Source organism: Mus musculus, chromosome 11 (genome assembly GCF_000001635.26).
Source record: "Mus musculus strain C57BL/6J chromosome 11, GRCm38.p6 C57BL/6J".
NCBI classification, from domain to species: Eukaryota; Metazoa; Chordata; class Mammalia; order Rodentia; family Muridae; genus Mus; species Mus musculus.
This window is the reverse complement of record NC_000077.6, coordinates 25,960,556-25,987,596: the sequence shown is the minus strand read 5'-3', so window position 1 is coordinate 25,987,596 and position 27,041 is coordinate 25,960,556. Positions and strand designations below refer to the sequence as shown.

Here is a 27,041-nt window from a genome sequence, read left to right as displayed (position 1 = left end):
GATTTTGGTGTCATGGCCAGCTACATGTGGGTGTGTGAGGGCAGGGTGAATGACCGTGTGCCAGTGCATTTCATGTGGATTTAGACTTTATGGAGCACAAACTGTCATCTGAAATAATGACTCTTAGACCGTAGAACAAGGAAAACTCAGAGTATATGCACATATGTGAATGTATATATATATATATATATATATATATAGTATGTTTGTCAAGGTTCTGGAAAATGGTAATGCTTTCTTAGGGACATCAACACAGATACATACATGCACAGTGTGTGTTTGTGGCAGTGTTTGTATGTGTAAGTTTCATAGTGCTCTAAAAGTGTGTTCAAGTCAGAGCACACATCTACCTGGTTCTTAACATTTAGAGATGGGATGCTCTACTTCTTTTTTTCTTTAACACATTTTAAAATATATAGCTCGTTAATCTAATCAATTACCCAGATGCGGAGGATTCTGTAAAGAACTTATACCATCCACTTTTCCTAAATGGCTTCAGAGTGAATCAACCATCTGCCATCGTTTATCCATAGACGTTCCCTCTCAAGCACATTTTTTTTTTCCTTTCTCCACCACAGTTTGCTGTAAACTCAACTCTCTCCTTACTTTCTTTGCTTTGCTTTTTTTCCCAGATACTTCCACGTCAACATGCTAAAATGTCTTTCCCTGTGGCTTCTGACTTGTCTTTATCTTCTTCTGTCCCATTCTACTGTCCACCTCTTACGCTGACCCACTGGAAATTAAAATTCTAAATCCTAACATGATTTCTCCTTTTGAATTACAGACATATGAGATGATTGCCCTCCTGAGAACATCTAACTGCCACTCCAGAATGAGATGTGTAAGGTAAGAATTGTCATTTCCCTGACATGTACAGATCCTTTTATTCCGAAGGTTCCCACTCAGTACCAACTTTGAAACCATCTCTCAGATTGCTTTCATCTCAATATAGGACCTTATGAGGGTGTGTGAGAATGCAAGACAAGAGATTTTGTGAGTCAAAGCTGTCCAGAGTTGGAGAGGGGAGGGCAATGGCAACATTTAGGAATCTTTTCCTATGCCCACCTTGGAAATACTTCCTCTTATGTTTCATTAAGGTTGCAGGGAATAAGGCAAAAGTGCAGGCCACATGCAAGAGATTTTGAATTATGCATTAAGATGATAATGCCCCAGCATGCAAGCTATGTCAATAAATAACTAGGCTGGCAGGGGGAAGGTATTCACCTCCTCAGAGCAGGGGATAGCACACAGGGAGAGAGCTAGAGGAAGACCAAGGGAAGGGCGAAGGGGCTCATAGCCTCCTGGCTTCCTCTGATGAGGAAGAGCTAAGAGTAAGTTAATATTGAAAGTATTGTCTAATGTCTATTTGCTTTTAAAATAAGTTAGCTGCTCTCTCCAGTAGGGTCCCCGTCTGTGCAAGTTTGAGCTTGTGGTAGAGTTAGCCCTGCATTGTATGAAGCCTTATGTAAAGGAACTCTATCTTGGAGGGAGATTCTTTTAATAAGACCCATCAAAGACTTCTTTAAAAAGTTAAGAGTTTTCATGATGAAATTTTGGAACATTCTTATAAATGTTAAGAGGGCGCTCAAGTTTTCATTTCATTTTGAATCTTTAAGTGGTTAATATATAGTAGAAAAGCAGAAGGTAGGCCAGTTGAAGAAGCAGAAGGATTAAAAGAAGGTTTAAAATGACATCCCCAGGACAAAGTACAGCTGGGGAGAACTGATTCTTTAATCTTTCCATTGCTTTTCCTGCTGTAGTAAAATTCCTTGATGATGAATTTTGTTATTTTGTATTATATATACTGAACGGTGAAGTGTGTGCCTACAAACACACACACACACATACACACACACACACACACACACACACACACAATTTAACAACATAGTGCAAGTGTTGCACAGTATTGGGGTAATGCTAATAGAAGGACAACTGCACTTGGCCCATGTGTTTTCTCTCCCCCATAGGAATGGACAACCATTTGCATTTCACCATTTTCCAAGGTTTAGAAACAATTTGTTGCCTCTGGTTCTTCACCTTAAGCATCGTCATAGGCAGTGAAGGAGTACTACTTCCTTTCTTTCTCTCATATGCACGTATACACCAACAGATTAAAGATGTATCTGTGAAAACACCCTTTTCCTCAGAGAGTCATATCAAGCAGTGTTTAAATTAAATAATTTGCATGGCATGGGGAAAATGCTCTTGTACCAGTGTGTGGAAGTTATCTTCTCTTGGGAAATTCTTGCCGTTTAGTACAATCTGGTGCATGCCAATGAGACACAGGCATGCATCCACTCAGGAAGATGGATTTTATTTTACGTCTAAATTCATTTATTTATTTGTAACATCTTCCATTTTTGTATTTGTGTCATGGGGGAAACAAGAGCAAACAACTTGTGAAATGTTGAGGCTATCAAGAACCAAGCACCAGCAAGGAAAGACCTTGAATGATTAGGCAGGATGGAGGTTGGTATCTTCTGACATAAAGCCAGGTACTTTACAACTCCTTCAAGGAGTATGACTTGATCCCAGGGATGTTCAAGCTAAGGCCCCTGTTTGCTTTTGTTCAGAGCCCATTGTCTGGTGAAGAGTGTGCAGTCACTATTGTGGTAAGAGGGTAAGCCATTGGTAGCTAAGTTAGTTGATTTGTTTTCCTACTTGTTCTGGTCAACCAGTATCTAATTTGAGTTGGATACTAAGAGGAGAGTTTCTACTGAGAATAGTAAACCATGTCCCCAGTTAACGCATCCATCCATAGTCTGATATATCCTAATCAATGGAGAAAACACAGCTGGACATAGTAAAAACCGTATATGGAATGTCAAGAAGACAGAAGTAGGGAATTGGGAATAAGAGAGGAAAAAGAAGTGTTCATCTAGTATAGAGAAGTTTTAAAGGTTCTGGAAAGTAAAAAGGAAATAATTAACACTACCATCTCACAAACTACCAGGACATCAATTGCCAAAATTGGGAGGAAAGACCAAATGAGAGGTTACTAATGGAATTTGTTGTTTTCCTTCAACTATGAAGTACTCAAAAATGGTGGAGTCTCAAGATGCATGTGCCAAATAAGACTCCTTACAGTGCCTGAGTGTGGGCCAAAACTAATTCTAAGCAATTTATAGCAACAGAAGTCACTGCAGTGGAAAGCAGCCACATTCTCATTAGCCTTGTCTTCATTTGTCCAGAACACCAATGCAAGGTGTTGAGACCATACCAGGCGTGAACTGGTATTGTAGCATGTAGCTCTTGTAGCATGCTCAAAGTCTTTGAACAATACTCATTCCTGGTAGCTTTAAGTCATCTGATTAAAAGGGAGATCATCAAATTCCCAATTTGTAAATTGTAAGGCTTGTTTTCTCATCTAAGGTAATTTGGAAATCAGAGTCAAAGCATGTTTTCTCTGGGATGGGAAGATTATTAACAAGAGTAATAACAATAATAAATAACAAATAAGTTTCATATTGCCAGCCACAGAGAAACTTCTAAAGGAAATACTATATCCCAATATTCTTCATGCATATATCAATATCATTAGTATACACAAGTCTTGCTTACTTTTGTTCCAAACTACCTTGATCCTACCAGTGTTTGAATCTTTGATTGGTTATCAAATCAGTAGTGAGATGTAGAAACAGACAATTTTATTTCAACACCATCAGAGAATGTAGACAAACTCAAATAAAGATTATGAAACATATTATTTTTGAAGGTGATGAAATAAACAGGAAAAAACACTATTAAAAATTGGCATAAGATTTGAGTGAAGAGAGTTATGTTTCTTGGGGTTTTAGGTTAGTTTTAGCCTTTTACTTTAGTCTTTTATCCCTTATTTAAAAGAAGTATCAGGAAAGACTAGTAGCGGGGACTGTAACTCTGAGTTGCTTCCTATCCCACTGGCAGACATGGTGCTTTGTTAAATTTCAGCTGACATAGAAGATGCTATGGATCCAGTGGCATAAGGGACAATCTGATTTCTGCTTCCTTTCAGAGCATGTAAATCTGGTGTCACATGTTGCCAGGGTTGGTGTCTCCCAAGGCCTCTGTCATGCGGAGGTAGCTAACTTTTCCCCATGTGTAAAGGTCTGCTTTGGATAAGCATGGTCCTCATACCACATCCTGAAGTTCTCAGTTTTAGGATGACCTTGTCTTCAATTACAGTTGCGTTTTGCAGTTCTAGTGCCTTAGTTGAATTTGGAGAGAGTACACCATTCAGCCTGCAACAAACTGACCAGCAGAGAGTTGGAAGAGCAGAGATTTTTTTTCTCACTTAGTTATTGCTAGCTTAATTATAGATTTACTCAGTCTTCATATCCACTGAGTATTTATTAGTAACTAGAATATGCTAGTGTTAGATTTTACTGTCTTAAATTGTAGGATCTAGAAAGAGATTAAAACTTATTTTCGAAAACAAACAAATATTACCTGATTGGTTTCTTGTTTCTTTGCTTTTGCTTTTGCTTTCGTTTTTGTTCTTTGTTTTCTTGTTTTTAGAAGGAAGTTTTTTGTTTTTTTTTCCCCAGTGTTATAATAGCCTGGCATAGTCTTTAATTATGAGCCAGCTGTACTGCATGCCAGCTGTTCTTGATTCTTGGGCACGTTGTATGCCTGACTCCCAGCCTTTCCTGTATATCTTGGATGATAGAATGCCAATGGGTTACTGAGAGTATTAATTGAGATAGTACATCTAAATGATTAACATGGTTCCTGGCTCATAGTTATTGCCCAATAAACATGAATCTAATATTCATGATAACCATAGACATTTATACTATATTGTATCATGGTGCTGGATAAACTGTGACACCTTTCTAGCGGTTCCTTTGCTTACAAGACTCTTTGCTGACCTAGAAGTAAGTTCTTTCTTTGTGGTTTGAGTGAATCTTAGTAGAAGCTTGGATTCACAAACCAAGGACATTGTAACAACAAAGTTTAATATTGTCTTTTGTTTCCCTCAATACAAGTTCTATCCTGTGAAACAGAGAAGGGGGTTAGAAGGACTCTGAAGAAAAGTAGCTTGGGTGCTCTGATAGCCTTTGGTTACATAAGAACCCCTGGGATTCTTGTATGGAGTATCTCAGGCTGCACTACAGCGCAGGCAGGCAACTTGTCTGTCTTGTAGCTTGCAGCAGGAATAGTCAGTAGCACCTTCCACATTTCATGGAGACAGTACTCTGACTTCTGAATATGGAAGGTCTAGATACACAATTTAGTCTCTGGGCTGGGCTGTCCCAACAGTGGAAAGGCCATTCAGAATACTTTGCAATGACTCAAACTCAGTCTTTGATAAGGCAAAGCACTGCCATTAGTCCTTACAAAGCTGTGTGGATTGGAAGCCAGTGCTTTAACTCTTAAGATCCATGAGACACTCATCTACTTAGAAATAAAATGGTGGCCAAGAAAATACAAGTATCGTTTTAAATGACATTTTCTAAAGCAGCTTTTGATTCCATAAAATCCTATGAAAATCTATAACAAGGTCCTGCCCTTGAATTTTAAGAGAAAGTGGGAGAATAGAAATACATTTTAAATCATATTAAAGAAAAGAAAAGAAAAGAAGAGAAGAGAAGAGAAGAGAAGAGAAGAGAAGAGAAAAGAAAAGAAAAGAAAAGAAAAGAAAAGAAACCAGCAAAGTATAAGGCTGCTCAGGCAAGATGTTAATGAGAGGACAGAAGACCAATGTTCCACCAGTATTTGACCTATGGGAACCACTCTGCTAGGATCTGAGTGTGTCCTCATCAGTCCTCATAGGACTGTGAGCTAGGCTGTTATCTTCAGGCTGGAGATGGCCACTAGGATGAAACGGTCAGGGTCAAACTCCAGGACTTGGGCTCCACTGCAGACCATGGCAGGCTAGTGTCTGTAGGTGGATGAAAAGAAGGACCACCTGGGAATTTTTTTCTTTTACCCTCCCAAACATGTTAAAAAACAAGAAAAGAAAGAAAAATAGTCTCCCCCCCCCCCATTTAAATTCCCTTTCAGAAACTCCTTAAAAGCAATAAAATGGGACAATATAATGTGAGGTCCATTTTAGTAATTTTCAATCCCAAAAGACCATTTGTAAGGACAAAAGGAATTCTGTGTGCATACACTATAAACAAGGCTTAAAATGGAGTATAGAACTTCCAGAACATAATAAGGAAAAATAAATTATACAACAGAGGAATAAATATAAGCTATTAGTGGGTAGTTAATGTAAGGGATGAAAATGGCCAGCAAACGTAGGAAATGAAGCTGAAGGTGATAATTTTAAATGAAAAGCCATAATATATTTGTAAAAGTTTAAACTTTGGAGAATATTTAGGGTCCATGAGTTATAGAGAAAAGAATCTTCTTGCAGATTTGTAGGTAAGAGTATCACATGCCATAATCTTTGGTAGGGCAGTATTTCAGAACATCTTAAAAATTTAAGTTCCAGTTTTAGACATCTATATTGCAAAACTATACATGTAAATGAAGATAAAGTATAGGAATGCCCATTTAAATATATATGTATATATACATGTATACATGTAGAGAGAACTAAATACAGAGCAACTTATTAAGTTGGGAAATAAGGGCTAAAATAACTGCACTTACTTATTATACTAAATACCATATATCTATTAGAAATTGTAGCTTTGGATAGATATAGATAAATATCATCAACATATAAGGTAAAAAATAAAGTGTTGTAGACAACTTGGTGTTGTTGACGTATGCTATATAAAATATATGCACAGATTAATTATAATAGAACTACTGTATAGTTTTGCCTACCTTCAACAACACTGTGAACGACAGCTGCTTGATTTATGGTGAGGCATCTGTTCATATCTCCACTTACATTGTTTTTGTTATTACAAGCTTATATTTTCATTTTAAAAATTTAAAGTGACCATACCAAAAATTACTAAAAATGTAGACAAGAAGTTTTACATGAAAAATATATTATGGACAGAAAATTTAAATGTTATCGATATCCTCTCTAATATATTTATATTTCATTTGCTAAATATTTAGCAAATAATAAACATTTGCTATCATGAGTATTTATTTCTGAAATACGGTGAATAGACATTCCAAGTGTTGTGTCCCAGAGCTCATTTTGGGTAGCTCCAGAGACAGTCTGGAAATTACTTAGACTTGAGGAGAGGGGCTAAGTAACAACTTAGCTCGAAAGACCCAAAGACAACATGGGTGTTAGGGTTTGAATGTACTTGGACAAGTGTGGTTAAGTTATGGTGGTGATTCTCAGGAAGGTCACCTTTTTTCTTTTCATGTTGTGAGCCCTAAATCAGCACTCCTCTTTAGTTTCCAAAGTCTCAGTCCACACTCGTGATGCTTTCTCTTTGGGAAGTGTTCTCCACTTAAGGAATCTCCTGTATTTTGTGTTTCCATTTACATTGTATATGAATGGTGCTCTAAATCCAAACTCAGTGACAGCTGAATTTGTACTATTGTGTTACAGTTAGCCAGTGGGATAGCATCAGAACACCCATGGCTGGATCCCTGCCTCTTCTACCGTTTCTCTTGTATTTTCTTTCTGTGAGGGACCTGCCACAGGAAGGTCATTGAAATCTTTGAAAACAGATGTGATTATTTTTCATGTATGATGCTTTCTTTTCCTGTATCTGTCTTTAGAAAGAAAGGTCAGAGGTGTGTGTGTTTTAAAGAATCTTGAATTAATCTTCATAACTGAACAATCCTTCCTGCCTGCTTCCTGTCTTCACAAATTCAGGTATGCACAGCACATGCTTGTCCATGGAGTGACACCTTCAGCTTTGCATGTCAGAGCTCTTGGTACTTGCTCAGCAGTTTCCTCTAGTAAGAACCTTGGCATCTGATCCATTTTCCTCCTCTGCTCATCAGTTCTTTGCTCTCCCATTTTGCCTTCTGCCTTTTATATGCTTCCTGTTTTGAGGTTAGATTAAGGGTGAAATGTTACATCCCTTGATGGTTACTAAGAAACTACTTAGTAGAGAAAATATAAAATATACATTTGTGGCTTGTTTCTATCTTGACTGTCTTTGCTACTTTCCATATGTTGAAAGCTCATTGAAGCTAGAATGCCTAACCTTCTCACCATTACATGTACCCTTGATTCAGTTTCTCTTGCTTCAAAAGCAGATAAAGGAATGAGAACTGTTATAAAGGATTAAAAAAAACTCTCTTTAATAATTAGTATTCATCTACAACTAGAACATTTTATTAATTACACATCATTCTCACATGGAGATTCACAAAGCCAATCATGCAAGTCTGTATTTAGAGATTTGTAGACAGAAGACAACGTAAACACAGAAACGTTAAAAGGCTGTTCAAGTGGAACCTGCAAAGAAGATAACAAGAAGGATTCTGTTCTCTGTATGATCTGTGAACAATGCTAAGTAAATATTCATCATTAATATATAATAACCATTGCTTTTGGCAGTTCACTTTTCATTTAATTTGATAATGTGTCCAGTAAATGAAGTGGTACAGGCTCCAGTGTTTTACCAACACAATTGCATATTTTCAATCACTGTTAAATGAAGGCAGCTCAAGGCAAAGCTTTAACCCCCACTAGTTTTGTGTGTGATAAAAAGAGAAGGCACTATCAATCTTTATTGTCTGTCTCGCTTACTGTAATTGCATTCAATAGTCCACTGATTCTGTTGTCTGTGCTAATGTCAGGAGCAGAGGAGGCCAGATGCTCAGACTTGATCATATGCATCCAGTGGCCACTTGAATACGTTGGCAGCAAGTCACTAGGTTTGATGATAAATTGTTAACACTATAGATTATGAACAGCTGAACACTGCAAGTGTACTCGGAGGAAACTTCGTACCTTGTTTTAAATCTGGCGTCATGATGCTAGATAAAGGGCATGTCATGTATTATTCAGATGCATCTTGCACTGGAAATGTGCCAGTGACTCATTGTGTCCCATGAATAGTAAAAAACAACAGCAACAACAACAACAACAACAACAACAGCCCACAGGGACTTTAACATGGTATTAATGGCCCCTTGATTACGAAAAGCAGTTTGAATGCATTTTAATACTTTTTAATAGTTTTTTTTATTATCTACTGAAATGAGAATAAAACATCTGAGTTGCTGTATTTATCGTCAGCCCTTAGTAAATCATATTTTCCTTGGTCACTTCTGTTGTATTAGCCCAGAATGAGGATATTTTCTAAAAACAACAAAAAAGTTTTCCATTAGTTAAAACCTTCAGTTTTTGCTTGTAAAGAGAGATAAATTGGAGCTAGGGTGCAAGCAGCATGTTGCAATTTCTGTAAAAAAAAATTGTTTCATATTCTTTTGATTTCTCCCAAGAGAGATGTGATGTGGGCTATTTGCAAAGACTACACCATGTCTTATATTTTCAAGGGAAAGTGACAGTAGTGAAAGTCTAGGATTATAATTCTTCAGTTATTGGACATCTTGAAGATGCTTTAAGACACTGAGAAATCCATGCCCTGGACAACAACCCATGTTGAAGATGCTGAGTAGCTAACTATATTTTTGATCCTATATATGTTCTGCATACAACCAGACAAAGAACAGCTTTTCTTGCTGATGGAATTACCCCTGAAGCCATTAATCATTAAATACTTAGATTTTCCTGAAAACAACATGTGTAAGAAGTACTCTAGTTCATATAGAGCCTATATGACTCAGAATATATAATATAGAAAATATATACTCTATGTAAATTCAATATGACTCATGTGTTTTATATTTGTAATTTAAATATCATATGCCATAGATCAACAGATATATTTTATATAATGTATAATTTTACACATACCTTGATTCTTCTTTCTTCTCCCCACACTGCTTCATTGGAATGTCCTACTGACTCTCTTTTAGAACATTCTCCAATCTGTCTGATATTTACAAGTTTTCTTTCACCACCTTAGCTACATTTTTAAGCCTCATAGCACTCATATAGCACTGCAATAACCTTCTTGTCTCAGATCCACTACTGGTTTTGCTGACAATGTGTGTCAGTTATATCACCTAGAGGGATATTTGAGAAAACACATACCTTCTCTAATTCCCTCCAATGGTTTCCTATCACACATGGGCAAAGGCTAAAAATTTAATGGAATCATCATTATTTCTGAGCACTGTTTTTTCCAAAGTCATCTTTTATCATCATTTCTTCTATGTCAGCCACCCCCATTGTTCTCACTCATTGACTTTGCACAGTTATTATAACTGTGCATCATGTCTATAGAAAGACCTGTTTCTTATCCTTAAGGCTCAACTTCAATAACATCGTATATGGATATTCCCTGGACATTCCCCATGACTTTCATTCTCCTTATATATTGTGTTGTTCAAAGTGTATCATTGTCTAAATACTTATTGTGCAGATATCAGGAGAACAGACCCATTCTAATCTTTTTCACCTGTGTTCACTGAGTTCTGCACATTGTCTGAATATTGCCTGCAGGCTGAAATCACATCCCTGATGTTTGAATGCTGCCACTGCCTCTTACTGCATTGTCATCTCATGCCTGTTACTTTGCTCTGCATATCTCAGTTTACCCATGCAGAAACAGAACCACCATAGTGCCTGCACATTCTTCTGTGAAGAAAACATGTAAGACATGTATGATTAGGAAGTCTCTCAAGAGGCCTTAGGTGTTTTTCTCCTGAGTTAAAACTGTCCCATGATGTCACATATTCTGTGAAAACATACCTTGTAAAATTCTCATGTCCTGTTGATGATCTTGAATTTTATCTAGTATCAATTTGTGAAAAGATTTTATAACATTTTTCTTTTGCTCTCAGAAGAGTAATTATGGTATTTATAATGTTCAACCAAATGATCTGGTAACAATTATGTTGTCATCTAAATGTCTAAAGTTGATATATTAAATCCTGAGATGTTAGTTATTAATTTTGCCACATTATCCTAGGTAACATAACATGTGAACTCTTGTTGGCCTTTGACCTTTGACATGATTTGTGAGTTCATGATTATTTCCCTCTTCTTTAGCTATTGTATCATGACGGTGAATCAAAAGCACAGCTGAGCAAGATGAAGAAAACTTAGCTGCAATCCCTAGTATTTTCATTTGTGTTTCCAAGCCGTTTTGTATATTTTGATGTATATTTTTTTCTTTCCATTTTTTATTAGGTATTTAGCTCATTTACATTTCCAATGCTATACCAAAAGTCCCCCATACCCACCCACCCCCACTCCCCTACCCGCCCACTCCCCCTTTTTGGCCCTGGCGTTCCCCTGTTCTGGGGCATATAAAGTTTGTGTGTCCAATGGGCCTCTCTTTCCAGTGATGGCCGACTAGGCCATCTTTTGATACATATGCAGCTAGAGTCAAGAGCTCCGGGGTACTGGTTAGTTCATAATGTTGATCCACCTATAGGGTTGCAGATCCCTTTAGCTCCTTGGGTACTTTCTCTAGCTCCTCCATTGGGAGCCCTGTGATCCATCCATTAGCTGACTGTGGGCATCCACTTCTGTGTTTGCTAGGCCCCGGCATAGTCTCACAAGAGACAGCTACATCTGGGTCCTTTCGATAAAATCTTGCTAGTGTATGCAATGGTGACAGCGTTTGGATGCTGATTATGGGGTGGATCCCTGGATAAGGCAGTCTCTACATGGTCCATCCTTTCATCTCAGCTCCAAACTTTGTCTCTGTAACTCCTTCCAAGGGTGTTTTGTTCCCACTTCTAAGGAGGGGCATAGTGTCCACACTTCAGTCTTCATTTTTCTTGAGTTTCATGTGTTTAGGAAATTGTATCTTATGTCTTGGGTATCCTAGGTTTTGGGCTAATATCCACTTATCAGTGAGTACATATTGTGTGAGTTCCTTTGTGAATGTGTTACCTCACTCAGGATGATGCCCTCCAGGTCCATCCATTTGGCTAGGAATTTCATAAATTCATTCTTTTTAATAGCTGAGTAGTACTCCATTGTGTAGATGTACCACATTTTCTGTATCCATTCCTCTGTTGAGGGGCATCTGGGTTCTTTCCAGCTTCTGGCTATTATAAATAAGGCTGCTATGAACATAGTGGAGCATGTGTCCTTCTTACCAGTTGGGGCATCTTCTGGATATATACCCAGGAGAAGTATTGCTGGATACTCCGGTAGTACTATGTCCAATATTCTGAGGAACCGCCAGACGGATTTCCAGAGTGGTTGTACAAGCCTGCAATCCCACCAACAATGGAGGAGTGTTCCTCTTTCTCCACATCCTCGCCAGCATCTGCTGTCACCTGAATTTTTGATCTTAGACATTCTGACTGGTGTGAGGTGGAATCTCAGGGTTGTTTTGATTTGCATTTCCCTGATGATTAAGGATGTTGAACATTTTTTCAGGTGCTTCTCTGCTATTCGGTATTCCTCAGGTGAGAATTCTTTGTTCAGTTCTGAGCCCCATTTTTTAATGGGGTTATTTGATTTTCTGAAGTCCACCTTCTTAAGTTCTTTATATATGTTGGATATTAGTCCCCTATCTGATTTAGGATAGGTAAAGATCCTTTCCCAATCTGTTGGTGGTCTCTTTGTCTTATTGACGGTGTCTTTTGCCTTGCAGAAACTTTGGAGTTTCATTAGGTCCCATTTGTCAATTCTCGATCTTACAGCACAAGCCATTCCTGTTCTGTTCAGGAATTTTTCCCCTGTGCCCATATCTTCAAAGCTTTTCTCCACTTTCTCCTCTATAAGTTTCAGTGTCTCTGGTTTTATGTGAAGTTCTTTGATCCATTTAGATTTGACCTTAGTACAGGGAGATAAGTATGGATCGATTCGCATTCTTCTACATGATAACAACCAGTTGTGCCAGCACCAATTGTTGAAAATGCTGTCTTTCTTCCACTGGATGGTTTTAGCTCCCTTGTCGAAGATCAAGTGACCATAGGTGTGTGGGTTCATTTCTGGGTCTTCAATTCTATTCCATTGGTCTACTTGTCTGTCTCTATACCAGTACCATGCAGTTTTTACCACAATTGCTCTGTAGTAAAGCTTTAGGTCAGGCATGGTGATTCCACCAGAGGTTCTTTTATCCTTGAGAAGAGTTTTTGCTATCCTAGGTTTTTTGTTATTCCAGATGAATTTGCAAATTGCTCCTTCTAATTCGTTGAAGAATTGAGTTGGAATTTTGATGGGGATTGCATTGAATCTGTAGATTGCTTTTGGCAAGATAGTCATTTTTACAATGTTGATCCTGCCAATCCATGAGCATGGGAGATCTTTCCATCTTCTGAGATCTTCTTTAATTTCTTTCTTCAGAGACTTGAAGTTTTTATCATACAGATCTTTCACTTCCTTAGTTAGAGTCACTCTGAGATATTTTATATTATTTGTGACTATTGAGAAGGGTGTTGTTTCCCTAATTTCTTTCTCAGCCTGTTTATTCTTTGTATAGAGAAAGGCCATTGACTTGTTTGAGTTAATTTTATATCCAGCTACTTCACCGAAGCTGTTTATCAGGTTTAGGAGTTCTCTGGTGGAATTTTTAGGGTCACTTATATATACTATCATATCATCTGCAAAAAGTGATATTTTGACTTCCTCCTTTCCAATTTGTATCCCCTTGATCTCCTTTTGTTGTCGAATTGCTCTGGCTAATACTTCAAGTACTATGTTAAAAAGGTAGGGAGAAAGTGGGCAGCCTTGTCTAGTCCCTGATTTTAGTGGGATTGCTTCCAGCTTCTCTCCATTTACTTTGATGTTGGCTACTGGTTTGCTGTAGATTGCTTTTATCATGTTTAGGTATGGGCCTTGAATTCCTGATCTTTCCAGAACTTTTATCATGAATGGGTGTTGGATCTTGTCAAATGCTTTTTCTGCATCTAAGGAGATGATCATGTGGTTTTTGTCTTTGATTTTGTTTATATAGTGGATTACATTGATGGATTTTCGTATATTAAACCATCCCTGCATCCCTGGAATAAAACCTACTTGGTCAGGATGGATGATTGCTTTACTGTGTTCTTGGATTCGGTTAGCAAGAATTTTATTGAGGATTTTTGCATCGATATTCATAAGAGAAATTGGTCTGAAGTTCTCTATCTTTGTTGGATCTTTCTGTGGTTTAGGTATCAGAGTAATAGTGGCTTCATAAAATGAGTTGGGTAGAGTACCTTCTACTTCTATCTTGTGATAAAGTTTGTGCAGAACTGGAATTAGATCTTCTTTGAAGGTCTGATAGAACTCTGCACTAAACCCGTCTGGTCCTGGGCTTTTTTTGGCTGGGAGACTATTTATAACTGCTTCTATTTCTTTAGGGGATATGGGACTGTTTAGAAGGTCAACTTGATCCTGATTCAACTTTGGTACCTGGTATCTGTCCAGAAATTTGTCCATTTCGTCCAGGTTTTCCAGTTTTGTTGAGTATAGCCTTTTGTAGAAGGATCTGATGGTGTTTTGGATTTCTTCAGGATCTGTTGTTATGTCTCCCTTTTCAGTTCTGATTTTGTTAATTAGGATTTTGTCTCTGTGCCCTCTAGTGAGTCTAGCTAAGGGTTTATCTATCTTGTTGATTTTCTCAAAGAACCAACTCCTAGTTTGGTTAATTTTTTGAATAGTTCTTCTTGTTTCCACTTGGTTGATTTCACCCCTGAGTTTGATTATTTCCTGCCGTCTACTCCTCTTGGGTGAATTTGCTTCCTTTTTTTCTAGAGCTTTTAGATGTGTTGTCAAGCTGCTAGTATGTGCTCTCTCCCGTTTCTTCATGGCGGCACTCAGAGCTATGAGTTTCCCTCTTAGAAATGCTTTCATTGTGTCCCAAAGGTTTGGGTACGTTGTGGCTTCATTTTCATTAAACTCTAAAAAGTCTTTAATTTCTTTCTTTATTCCTTCCTTGACCAAGGTATCATTGAGAAGAGTGTTGTTCAGTTTCCACGTGAGTGTTGGCTTTCTGTTATTTTTTTTGTTATTGAAGATCAGCCTTAGTGCATGGTGATCTGATAGGATACATGGGAAAATTTCAATATTTTTGAATCTGTTGAGGCCTGTTTTGTGACCTATTATGTGGTCAATTTTGGAGAAGGTACCATGAGGTGCTGAGAAGAAGGTATATCCTTTTGTTTTAGGATAAAATGTTCTGTAGATATCTGTCAGATCCATTTGTTTCATCACTTCTGTTAGTTTCAGTGTGTCCCTGTTTAGTTTCTGTTTCCATGATCTGTCCATTGGTGAAAGTGGTGTGTTGAAGTCTCCCACTATTATTGTGTGAGGTGCAATGTGTGCTTTGAGCTTTACTAAAGTTTCTTTAATGAATGTGGCTGCCCTTGTATTTGGAGCATAGATATTCAGAATTGAGAGTTCCTCTTGGAGGATTTTACCTTTGATGAGAACGAAGTGCCCCTCCTTGTCTTTTTTGATGACTTTGGGTTGGAAGTCAATCTTATCAGATATTAGGGTGGCTACTCCAGCTTGTTTCTTCATACCATTTGCTTGGAAAATTGTTTTCCAGCCTTTTATTCTGAGGTAGTGTCTATCTTTTTCTCTGAGATGTGTCTCCTGTAAACAGCAAAATGTTGGGTCTTGTTTGTGTAGCCAGTTTGTTAGTCTATGTCTTTTTATTGGGGAGTTGAGACCATTGATGTTAAGAGATATTAAGGAAAAGTAATTGTTGCTTCCTGTTATTTTTGTTGTTAAAGTTGGCATTCTGTTCTTGTGGCTGTCTTCTTTTAGGTTTGTTGAGGGATTACCTTCTTGTTTTTTCTAGGGCATTGTTCCCGTTCTTGTATTGGTTTTTTTCTGTTATTAACCTTTGAAGGGCTGGATTCGTGGAGAGATAATGTGTGAATTTGGTTTTGTCGTGGAATACTTTGGTTTCTCCATCTATGGTAATTGAGAGTTTGGCTGGGTATAGTAGCCTGGGCTGGAATTTGTGTTCTCTTAGTGTCTGTATAACATCTGTCCAGGCTCTTCTGGCTTTCATAGTCTCTGGTGAAAAATCTGGTGTAATTCTGATAGGCTTGCCTTTGTATGTTACTTGACCTTTTTCCCTTACTGCTTTTAGTATTCTATCTTTATTTAGTGCATTTGTTGTTCTGATTATTATGTGTCGGGAGGAATTTCTTTTCTGGTCCAGTCTATTTGGAGTTCTGTAGGCTTCTTGTATGTTCATAGGTATCTCTTTCTTTATATTTGGGAAGTTTTCTTCAATAATTTTGTTGAAGATGTTTGCTGGTCCTTTGAGTTGAAAATCTTCATTCTCATCCACTCCTATTATCCGTAGGTTTGGTCTTCTCATTGTGTCCTGGATTTCCTGGATATTTTGAGTTAGGATCTTTTTGTATTTTCCATTTTCTTTGATTGTTGTGCCGATGTTCTCTATGGAATCTTCTGCACCTGAGATTCTCTCTTCCATCTCTTGTATTCTGTTGCTGATGCTCAAATCTATGGTTCCAGATTTCTTTCCTAGGGTTTCTATCTCCAGTGTTGCCTCACTTTGAGTTTTCTTTATTGTTTCTACTTCCCTTTTTAGGTCTAGTATGGTTTTGTTCATTTCCATCACCTGTTTGTATGTTTTTTCCTCTTTTTCTGTAAGGACTTCTACCTGTTTGATTGTGTTTTCCTGTTTTTCTTTAAGGACTTGTAACTCTTTAGCAGTGTTCTCCTGTATTTCTTTAAGTGATTTATTAAAGTCCTTCTTGATGTCCTCTACCATCATCATGAGATATGCTTTTAAATATAGGTCTAGGTTTTCGGGTGTGTTGGGGTGCCCTGGACTGGGCGAAGTGGGAGTGCTGGGTTCTGATGATGGTGAGTGGTCTTGGTTCCTGTTAGTAGGATTCCTACGTTTACCTTTCGCCATCTGGTAATCTCTGGAGTTAGTAGTTATAGTTGACTCTGTTTAGAGATTGTTCTTCTGGTGATTCTGTTACCGTCTATCAGCAGACCGGGGAGACAGATTCTCTCCTCTGAGTTTCAGTGCTCAGAGCACTCTCTGCTGGCAAGCTCTCTTACAGGGAAGGTGTGCAGATATCTTGTTTTTGGATCTCCTCCTGGTCGAAGAAGAAGGCCCCAAACAGGGCCTCTCTCAGAAGCTGTGTTGCTTTGGCAGTTCCCAGAAGCTGTCAGCTTCTGTGGTGCAGACTTTCACCTGTGCAGACTAAATTTCTAAGTTCCAGGGAGTCCCGGAACTAAGATGGCGACCGCTGCTGCTGAGGCTGAGGCCGCCTCCCAAGCCAGGCAGACACCTGTCCTCTGGTCCGGATGGTGGCCGGCTGTCTGCGGCCCCGCCAAGGGTGCTGCCTCAGAGGCTCTGTGCTTCTGCCCGTCCCAGAAGCTGTCCGGTTCTCTGGCGCACCCTCTAACCTGTTCAGACTAATTTCCTAAGTTCTGCTGAGTCTTGATGTATATTTTTATTGGCACTGTTTTCCTGTGCCTTACTGAGAGCCAGGCTTGGGAAAAGTGAAAAATCTGAGAAAGAGTCCTAGGAACTTATCAATATAGTTTTTTTAATTGGTAATTTTTTTTGTTTTTGTTTTTTTGTTTGTTTGTTTTTTGTTTGTTTGGTTTGGTTTTTTGAGACAGGGTTTCTCTGTATAGCCGTGGCTGTCGTGAAACTTACTTTGTAGACCAGGCTGGCCTCAAACTCAGAAATCCACCTGCCTCTGCCTCCCAAGTGCTGGGATTAAAGGCGTGCACCACCACTGCCTGGCCGATAAGTTATTTTGAAATAGATTTTTGTTAAAATTTTCTGAGTATATTTTGAAACACAACTGATTTTTAAAATCAGAATGCTAAGTTCTAGGTAAACATAATTTTTTGAACCATTTTTTAGAATTTTCTGCATATATATATGTATATGCATATATATACACATATATACATATGCATATATATATATATATATATATATATATATATATATATATACATACACACACACACACACATGTGAGTGTGTGTGTGTTTTCCTGCCTGTTCCTGCCTGGTAAAAATCATTTGACATGTTCTCTTTCACAAATGTTTATGTCCTTCTCATCTGAATTCACTATAGAGAACATCTCTGTAAAATGAGGGGTGGTAATAGTAGAAGTCCCAGCCTTGTTTCCAGTCTTGCAAGGGAAATGATCAGCAAGCCTATGAACTATTATACAGGTTGTGAATTTTACTTGGTAAAATCTCAGGGCGAAACAGATGCCATCATTTTTGTTTGCTTTTAATAATGGCTCAATGTTATATTTTGTCTTTTTTTTTTACACCTTGAATCTATTGCCTTTTTGTTTCATTCTGCTCACTTAATGCATTTTGCTAATTAGTTTTCAAATATAAAAAAAGCATTAGTATTTTCATTATAATTATCATAAACACTTGACCACAATGTATTCGCTTTACATGTTGCTTATGTTCAGCTTGCTTGTTCTTGTTAGTGTCTATATTTGTAAGTATTGGTTTTGTTTTGTTTTGCTTTTTAGTATTTGAGGTTCTCTTCTTAGGTACAGATATATTATATTTGCCACATCTTTATAGTAAATTCGATCTTTTGCTATTATTCCATTTGCCTTGTTGGGTCAGATTTTTGCTTTACATTTCTTTTAAATATTATTAGCACAAATTAATTCTACAAAGGTCTTAGTTACTTTTCTATTTTTGTGGTAAGACATCATGACCAAGGCAACTTAGAGAGTAAGTTTATTTGGGTCTTACAGTCTTAAAGGGTTAGAGTTCCTGACAGTCATGGGCAATAACATAGCAGCAAACAGGCAGGCATAGCATTGGATCAGTACTAAGAGCTCACCCCTGATTCACAAGCACAAAGATGAAAGAGAGAAAGCTACATGGGAATGGCAGGGACTTTTGAAAGCTCAAGTCTTGCCCCCAGTGACAGACACACCTTCTCCAACAAGGTTACACCTCCAGATACTTCCCAAACCATTCCACTGCCTAGGGATTAAGTATTCAAATATATGAGCCTATGGACTCATTCTCATTCAAATCTACAATAAAACAGTGAATTTATTTTCATGTGTCCATATATTTACATAGTATACTTTGGTTATAATGTTTTCTTGTATTAACTTTTAATATTTTTTTAGCATTTTGGAACTGAAAAAATCTAATACAATTCCACTAATATTAATACTAATATACAACCTTATTTCTTATTGCCATGCTGACTTCTAAATTGATGTATTACAACTTGATTCACCAGTGAATAAATTCAAGAAAAATTATACTAGGTCCCAAAAATGATAAAATTATAATTTTTATTTAAATTTGAAGGGCTTGTAATTTTTCTTTTTCTTTTTCTTTTTTTGAAATAAGCATAGAGATCAGCTATTCTTTATTTTATTTTTTATTAAACTAATAAAATTTATTTTAAAATATACAACTCAGTATTGATTTTTTAAAGTTATCACAATAATTTATAATAGTTAAATGCCTGTTAAATATACATGCTGTCCTCTGAAGCTATAAGTAATATGCACTCAACCAGTTTTTAAAATCAATTTGGAACATTAAACATGATAGAAGTTGAAAAAAATCTCTAATGAAGTCCTCTACGAAAGGAAATTGTGACAAGTTCCTGATTAGACAGAAAACATTCCATCTCCAAGGGAGAATACTCAGTGTAACTGTGACTTCATAGAATGAATTGGTTGGGTAGCGTTCCTTTTGTTTCTCTTTGGTGGAATAGTTTAAAGAGTGTTGGTATTTGGTGTTCTTTGAAGGTGGGAAAGAATTCTGCACAAAACCCATCCGGTCCTGGCTTTTTTCTTTTTTTTTGGGGGGGGGGGTTGGGAGACTTTTAATAACTGCTTATATTTCTTTAGGGGCTATGAGACTGTTCATCTGGTTTATTTGATCCTGATTTAACTTTGGTATTTGATATCTGTCTAGAAAATTGTCCATTTTATCCAGATTTTCCAGGTTTGTTCAATATAGGCTTTTATAGTAGGATCTGATGATTTTTTGAATTTCCTGTTTCTGTTGTTATAAATATAACTTTTCATTTCTGATTTTGTTTTTTTGGATAATGTCTCTATCCGCTCTGGTTAGTCTGGCTAAGGGTTTATCTGTCTTGTTGATTTTTTTTTTTAAAGAACCAACTCCTGGTTTTCTTGATTCTTTGTTTAGTTCTTTTTTTTTTTTTTTTTTTTTTTTTTTTTTTTTTTCTTCTTGGTTGATTTCCACCTTGAGTTTGATTATTTCCTGCCATCTACTCCTCTGGAGTGTATTTGCTTCGTTTTGTTCTAGAGGTTTCAGGTTTACTGTTAATCTGCTAGTGTTGCTCTCTCCAGCTTTATTTTGGAGGAACTCAGAGCTATGAGTTTTCCTCTTAGCACTACTTTAATTGTGTCCCATAAGTTTGGGTATTTTGTGCCTTCATTTACATTGAATTCTAAAGCCTTTAATTTTGTTCTTTACTTCTTCATTGACAAGTTATCATTGAGTAGGGCATTATTCATCTTCCATGTGTATGTGGGCTTTCTGATGTTATTGTTGCTATTGAAGACCAGCCTTAGTCGGTAGTCATCTGATAGCATGCATGGGATTATTTAAATCTTCCTGTATCTGTTGAGGCCTCTTTTGTGTCTGGTTATATTGTCAATTTTGGAGAAGGTACCATGAATTACTGAGAAGAAGGTATATACTTTTGTTTTAGGATAAAATGTTCTATAGATAAATATCTGTTAAATCTATTTGGTCCATAGCTTCTGTTAGTTTCAGTTTGTCTCTGTTTAGTTTGTGTTTCCATGATCTGTCCACTGATGAGAGTAGGGTGTTGAAATCTCCCACTATTATTGTATGAGGTGCAATGTGTGCTTTGAACTTTAGTAAAGTTTCTTTTATGAATGTAGGTGCCCTTGCATTAGGATCATAGATCTTCAGAATTAAGTGATGTTCTTGGAAGATTTTTTTCCTTTGGTAAGTATGAAGTGTCCTTACTTACTTTTTTGATAACTTTTTGTTGAAAGTTGATTTTATTAGACATTAGAATGGCTACTCCAAGTTGTTCCTTGGGGCACTTTGCTTGGAAGATTGTTTTCCAGTCTTTTACTTTGAGGTAGTGTATGAGGTGCATTACCTATGTGCAGCCAAATACTGGGTCCTGTTTACCTATCCAGTCTGTTATTCTATGTCTTTTTATTGGGGAATTGAGTTCATTAATGTTAAAAGATATAAAGGAATAGTGATTATTGCTTCCTGTTAATTTTGATAATTTTATGTTTGTGTGGCTATCTTCTTTTGGGTTTGTTGAAAGATTACTTTCTTGCTTTTTCTAGGGTGTAGTTTCCCTCCTTGTGTTGGCATTTTCCATTTATTATCCTTTGTAAGTATGGCTTTGTGGAAAGATATTGTGTAAATTTGTTTTGTCATGGAATATCTTGGTTTCTCCATCTATGGCAATTGAGTTTTGCTGGGTATAGTAGTCTGTACTGACATTTGTGTTCTCTTAGGGTCTGTATAACATCTTCACAGGACCGTCTAGCTTTCATAGTCTCTGGTGAGAATTCTGATATAATTCTGATAGGTCTGACCTTATATGTTTACTTGACCTTTCCCCCTTACTGCTTTTAATATTATTTCTTTGTTTTGTGCATTTGTTGTTTTGACTATTATGTGACAGGGAGGATTTTCTTTTCTGGTCCAATCTATTTGGAGTTTTGTAGGCTTCTTGTATGTTTATGGGCATCTCTTTCTGCAGGTTAGGGAAGTTTTCTTCTATAATTTTGTTGAAGATATTTACTAGCCCTTTAAGTTGGAAATCTTCTTTCTTGTCTATACCTATTATACTTAAGGTTTGGTCTTCTCATTGTGTCCTGGATTTCCTGGATGTTTTGGGTTAGGAGCTTTTGGCATTTTGTATTTTCTTTGACTGTTGTGTTAATGTTTTCTATGGTATCTTCTGCACCTGCGATTCTCTTTTCTATCTCTTGTATTCTGTTGATGATGCTTGCATCTATGGCTCCTGATCTCTTTCCTAGGTTTTCTATCTCCGTGCTTGTCTCATTTGTGATTTCTTTATTGTTTCTCTTTCCACTTTTAGATCTTGGGTGGTTTTGTTCAACTCCTTCACCTGTTTTGTTGTGTTTTCCTATAATTCTTTAAGGGATTTTTCTGTTTCCTCTTTATGGGCTTCTGCCCATTTACCTGTGTTCTCCTGTATTTCTTTAAGGGGGTCATTTATGTTTTTTTGTTTTTGTTTTATTTCCCATTTTTTATTAGGTATTTTCTTCCTTTATATTTCAAATGCTATTCCCAAAGACCCCTATACCCTCCCCCCCCCTGCCCTGCTCCTCAACCCACCCACTACTGCTTCCTTGCACTGGCATTCCCCTGTACTGGGGCATATGATCTTCACAAGACCAAGGGCCTCTCCTCCCATTGATGGCCTACTAGGCCATCCTCTGCTACATATGCAACTAGAGACACAGCTCTGGGAGGGGGGGTACTGGTTAGTTCATATTGTTGTTCCTCCTATAGGGTTGCAGACCCCTTTAGCTCCTTGGGTACTTTCTTAGCTCATTCATTAGGGAACCTGTGTTCCATCCAATACAGTCCTCTATCATCATCATGATATGTAATTTTAAAATCAGAGTCCTGCTTTTTTTGTGTATTGTGGTATCCAAGGCTTGCTCTGGTGGGTTCTGATGATGCCAAGTAGCCTTTGTTTTTGTTTCTTATGTTCTTGCCCTTGACATTTGCCATCTGGTTATCTCTGGTGTTAGCTGGTCTTACTGTGTCTGACTGTGTCTTGTCCTTCCTGCAAGCCTGTGTTTCAGTACCCTTAGGAGACCAGGTCTCTCTGGGAAGAATTTGGGTATGAAAGAGCTGTGATCTCAGCTCTGGGCACAGAAGGAAACCAGATGGGTCATGTCCCCGACTGTTCCTTGGTTCCTGAGTCCTGAGGGCTCTGGGCAGGCCCTTCTGAGCAGAAGTGGTGGTCTTACCTGTGCTCCTAGGCATGTATGCACTCCTGGGAGACCATCTTTCTCCAGGGGATATTTGGGTGTGGCATGCTGTAGCACTGGCTTCTATTTTTTTCATTATGTAAGTAAAACATATTTAAGATTTATCGGTCATTTCAATCTACTGGACATTTTCAAAGTGTAGTCCTTCCCATTACTTCTTGTTTACTTATTCTGTAGGTGTGTGTGTCTATGTGTGTAGGTGCATTTAGTCATAGCTTACATGGACTTGTTCTCTCCTACTATGCAAGTTCTAGAGATCATATTTGTGACTTCTGGTTTGATGAAAGGCTCCTTTCCCACTGAGCAGGACTTCTAGTCCAAGGTCAGCCCGTTTAAGTCTTCCTGTTAGTTCAGTTGTGTTGCATATTTTTACTCATAAATTTTGATCTCTTAGGCTTAGAATATCTCTGTCTGAGGACACCTGTGCTGCCTGGATTAAACATACACAACTACAAAGAACTTTTGCAGCTATTATTATTTTTTAATATTTGCTTGTTATATCAAGGTTATCCTGATCTTTGGACATTTTTACTAACTTCATGGTTTATGAATTCCTAATCACCGGACCAAATTCAAGCAACATTCACTCATTCCATATAACCCTGGCATTTTTACTACTGCCATATGATCTTAGAGAGTTTTAATTATCATTTAGAGTTAATCACTAGACATTTTAGTGTACTAGTGGTCAAACCTATGAAGGCTGTGTGCTTCCTGTTGATAGAAGGGCCGTTTTTGTCTGTGTTTTTGCCTTTGTTCTGAAGCTATGTGCTTTCCATTCTATTTCTATATACTCTCAAAGCCAAAGCCCGGGACTTTGGGAAGACAACTCCAAAGATAGTTGGACACAATTCTTCCCAAAACTGGGCATAATCTCTGCTATTAAATGTGTTCAGTCTGGCTAGGGAGTTATACTCCTCTGGTTGTATTCTTGTATGGCTTGTTCTTAGCTGAAGGAGCTGGCAAGTCCTATTTTCGGCTACACTGATGAAACTGGAAAACTCCTTGTACATTTCCTTGTACAGTTCCTCTTCTTTTAGTGCTTGAGCTTCAGATTTTTACTTATGAATAGTAAATGTAGTAGTAGATAGGGATTTAGCAGAGTGGCAGAGCATTTACTGAGCATGCTCAAGGCCCTGTATTCAGTTCCTAGCACTGTAAAAATAACAGCAGAGGCTGGGCAATGGTGACGCACACCTTTAATCCCAGCACTCAGGAGGCAGAGGCAGGCAGATTTCTGAGTTCGAGGACAGCCTGGTCTACAGAGTGAGTTCCAGAACAGCCAGGGTTACACAGAGAAACCCTATCTTGGAAAAAAACAAAAAACAAAACAACAACAAAAAAAAAACAGAAATTAAAAGTCAATATAGAAAAAAAGTGGTAAGAAGTTATTATATAGTTATTATTATTAATATTATAGTTATTATTCAAATCATGATGTTTGAAGTTTTGACACATAAATGTAACACTGGTAGTTCATAATTAACATTTAATACTTCAGTATTTCTGAATATTAATGCTCCATGCATTAATAATGCTTATGTGATGTTGAGAAGAAACTGTAGGTCCTCATTTTTAACTAATGCTGTTGAGAGAATTTCACACTCACCATATTTTTGCTGTTTGGATTCAACACAATTCCTTTCTTAATCTTTCTTAGTGCTTGTGTTTTTATAATTCTGCCCAGTATTTTGTAATTGTTTTATTACACTATTTACCTATTTGTACCATATCTTGCATTTATATTTAAAACATATATTTTAAAGTATAAAAATAAGGTGGGTGTGGTGGCGCATGCCTTTAATCCCAGCACTTGGGAGGCAGAGGCAGGTGGATTTCTGAGTTGGAGGCCAGCCTGGTCACCACAGTGAGTTCCAGGACAGCCAGGGCGATACAGAGAAACCCTGTCTCAAAAAAACAAACAAACAAACGAAAGTATAAAAATAAATGTCAGCATCAGGAATAATCAATACACTAGGCATTGCTAATGTCAGACCTTGAACATTTTCTTTCTTGGGAGACTTTTGCTACTTTGCTATATATTTTCTTCAGTTTCATTTGTAATCCTAAAAGCACAAGTTTTTTTTTTTTTTTTTTTTTTTTTTGTTGTTGTTTTTATTTTGGTTTTTGTTTTTAGTTTTGGGTTTTTTTTTTTTTTTCCAACTTGGAAAGAGGCTTAAAGGCTCACTGGGTTTTTGTTTTGTTTTTGTTTGTTTGTTTGTTTTTGTTGTTGTTTTGTTTTGTTGTTGAACTTTAAATTCTTTTTATATTATTATTTCCCAGTGTTTTTCAAATATGGAATCTAATGATAACACATAGCTGGGACCTAGAAATGTGATCTTATTTGCCTTTTCGAGACCACACAAGTCAGGGAACATCCTCTATCTCCAGTACCTGTATTTTCTTGCTTTCTGAGAATGTTTATGCGTTTGAGTGTAAGGTATTTGTGCCAAACCACACAGGAGCATTTAGACTCAAATTCCAGAGCATCAGTGGTTTTCATATACCTTACAATTCCATCAGTTTCAATAACTTTGTTAGACTCTGCCTGGTTATATGTATTCATGTACATGCCTGCTCATGCAAACACAGGTACACACACACACACACACACACACGCTAAGAACATGTTGCCGGGACCCATTCTTTATTACAACAGCAAGTGCTTGGACAACAGAATCCTGCAGCACTACATTCACCTTTCAAGCGAAGGCCTTCTAGGGCTTCTCACATTAATAGAGGATCTTCAGTAATCAGGCAGAACATCCCACTTTCTGCTCTTGTGGTTTTAAAAGACTTTAGGGTACATACCTAGTTCTGAAATGAAAGGTTTCCCTCTCAAACAAAAATTCCAAAAACAAACTTGTTCTTGAATGTTTAAATTTGACTGCTTTCTGGGCCACTATGAATCCATCTTGAAGTCTTGTTCCTGTGGTAGTAATTCTTATCCATGGTTGCAGTGAATGACCAGAGCCTGTCTCTTTATCTAACACAGACCTATGCTTTGGCCTCATCTCTTAATCTCTAACCTCTAGCCCTAGGAACTGGACTTAGCCCTGCTCATTCTAGGCAATTGCTCTACCAGCGTGCTAAATATGAAATCCAGACGACACTTCAGTGTGTTTGTGTATTGATGCTTTTCATCCATCCCTTCCATCACTGATGAATGCTGTTGACAAAAATATTTTTAGATCCCTTTTAAAAATAGAATGTGTTTTCCAGCCACCAGCCATGACAGTGGAGATGACTCTGTTTTTCGGATGACTCAGTGTCTACTGAAATAATTGTGTGACTATTTTATTATTGCTCCTCCACAAGTTTTTCAGAGGTCTGTTTACTTCATTTTCAATTCTGGAGCCACATTCTTTCTAACAGGATATCTATCTATCTATCTATCTATCTATCTATCTATCTATCTATCTATCTATCTATCTATAGAGAGAGAAGTTTGGGGCACTGCCATGCCTGTGACAATAAAATTTTCATAATAAAATTGGTGAAATCTTTAGATATGTATTGATAAGAAAATGGTAGATGTAATGACAGGAATTTGGGACAGTCTTTTGGATGTTGCAGAAGTTATAGAAATATGTCTGGCCACATGTTCCCTGTATAACTGGTGGTGGCAGCTGTGGTTGGTGGACAACGGGGGTTTCTGCAGTATTTGGAATATTGCTCCAATAAGCTGCCCAGAATTTTCCCCAGAGTCCTGAACAAGTGCTCTATGTGTTCACATATGCATCCCTCTCTATATTTTTGATTGAAAATAATCCTATCATAAAACACTTGTCTACTCTACTAAATCAATTTGACTGTGTTTATAGCCATGGGAATTATTTAATGTTGTTTGATATTTTCTTGTTTTGTTTATACTGAAAAATCATTAACTAAGAAGCAGCGAGAACAAAAAATGGTTTGTTAAATTCATATTACCTACTGTTCTTTCTTTTCTCCTGTATTTTCTTCAAATTAATCAATTAAAATGCACAGATGTTCAATTAAAACTATAAAAATTTTCTATGGCTACAGCTGTTTTGAAGCTGCATTGCTGAAATTTTAACATATCTCATAATGATTCCCTCTCAGAAGAAATTAAATTAATGACTCTTTGCTAGATTATTTTCCATTTGATAAATTAAACAAAATTA

At 37.3% G+C, this 27,041-nt stretch overlaps 1 long non-coding RNA gene across 1 annotated transcript in view; it reads left to right on the top strand.

Moving 5' to 3' along the window:
• Window positions 1-27,041, top strand: part of 5730522E02Rik (RIKEN cDNA 5730522E02 gene) — a 593,731-nt gene that overhangs the window by 222,980 nt on the left and 343,710 nt on the right. Inside the window, exon 2 of the long non-coding RNA NR_027973.1 lies at window positions 785-846. This is a non-coding gene — a long non-coding RNA (RIKEN cDNA 5730522E02 gene). The remainder of the gene's footprint in view (window positions 1-784; window positions 847-27,041) is intronic.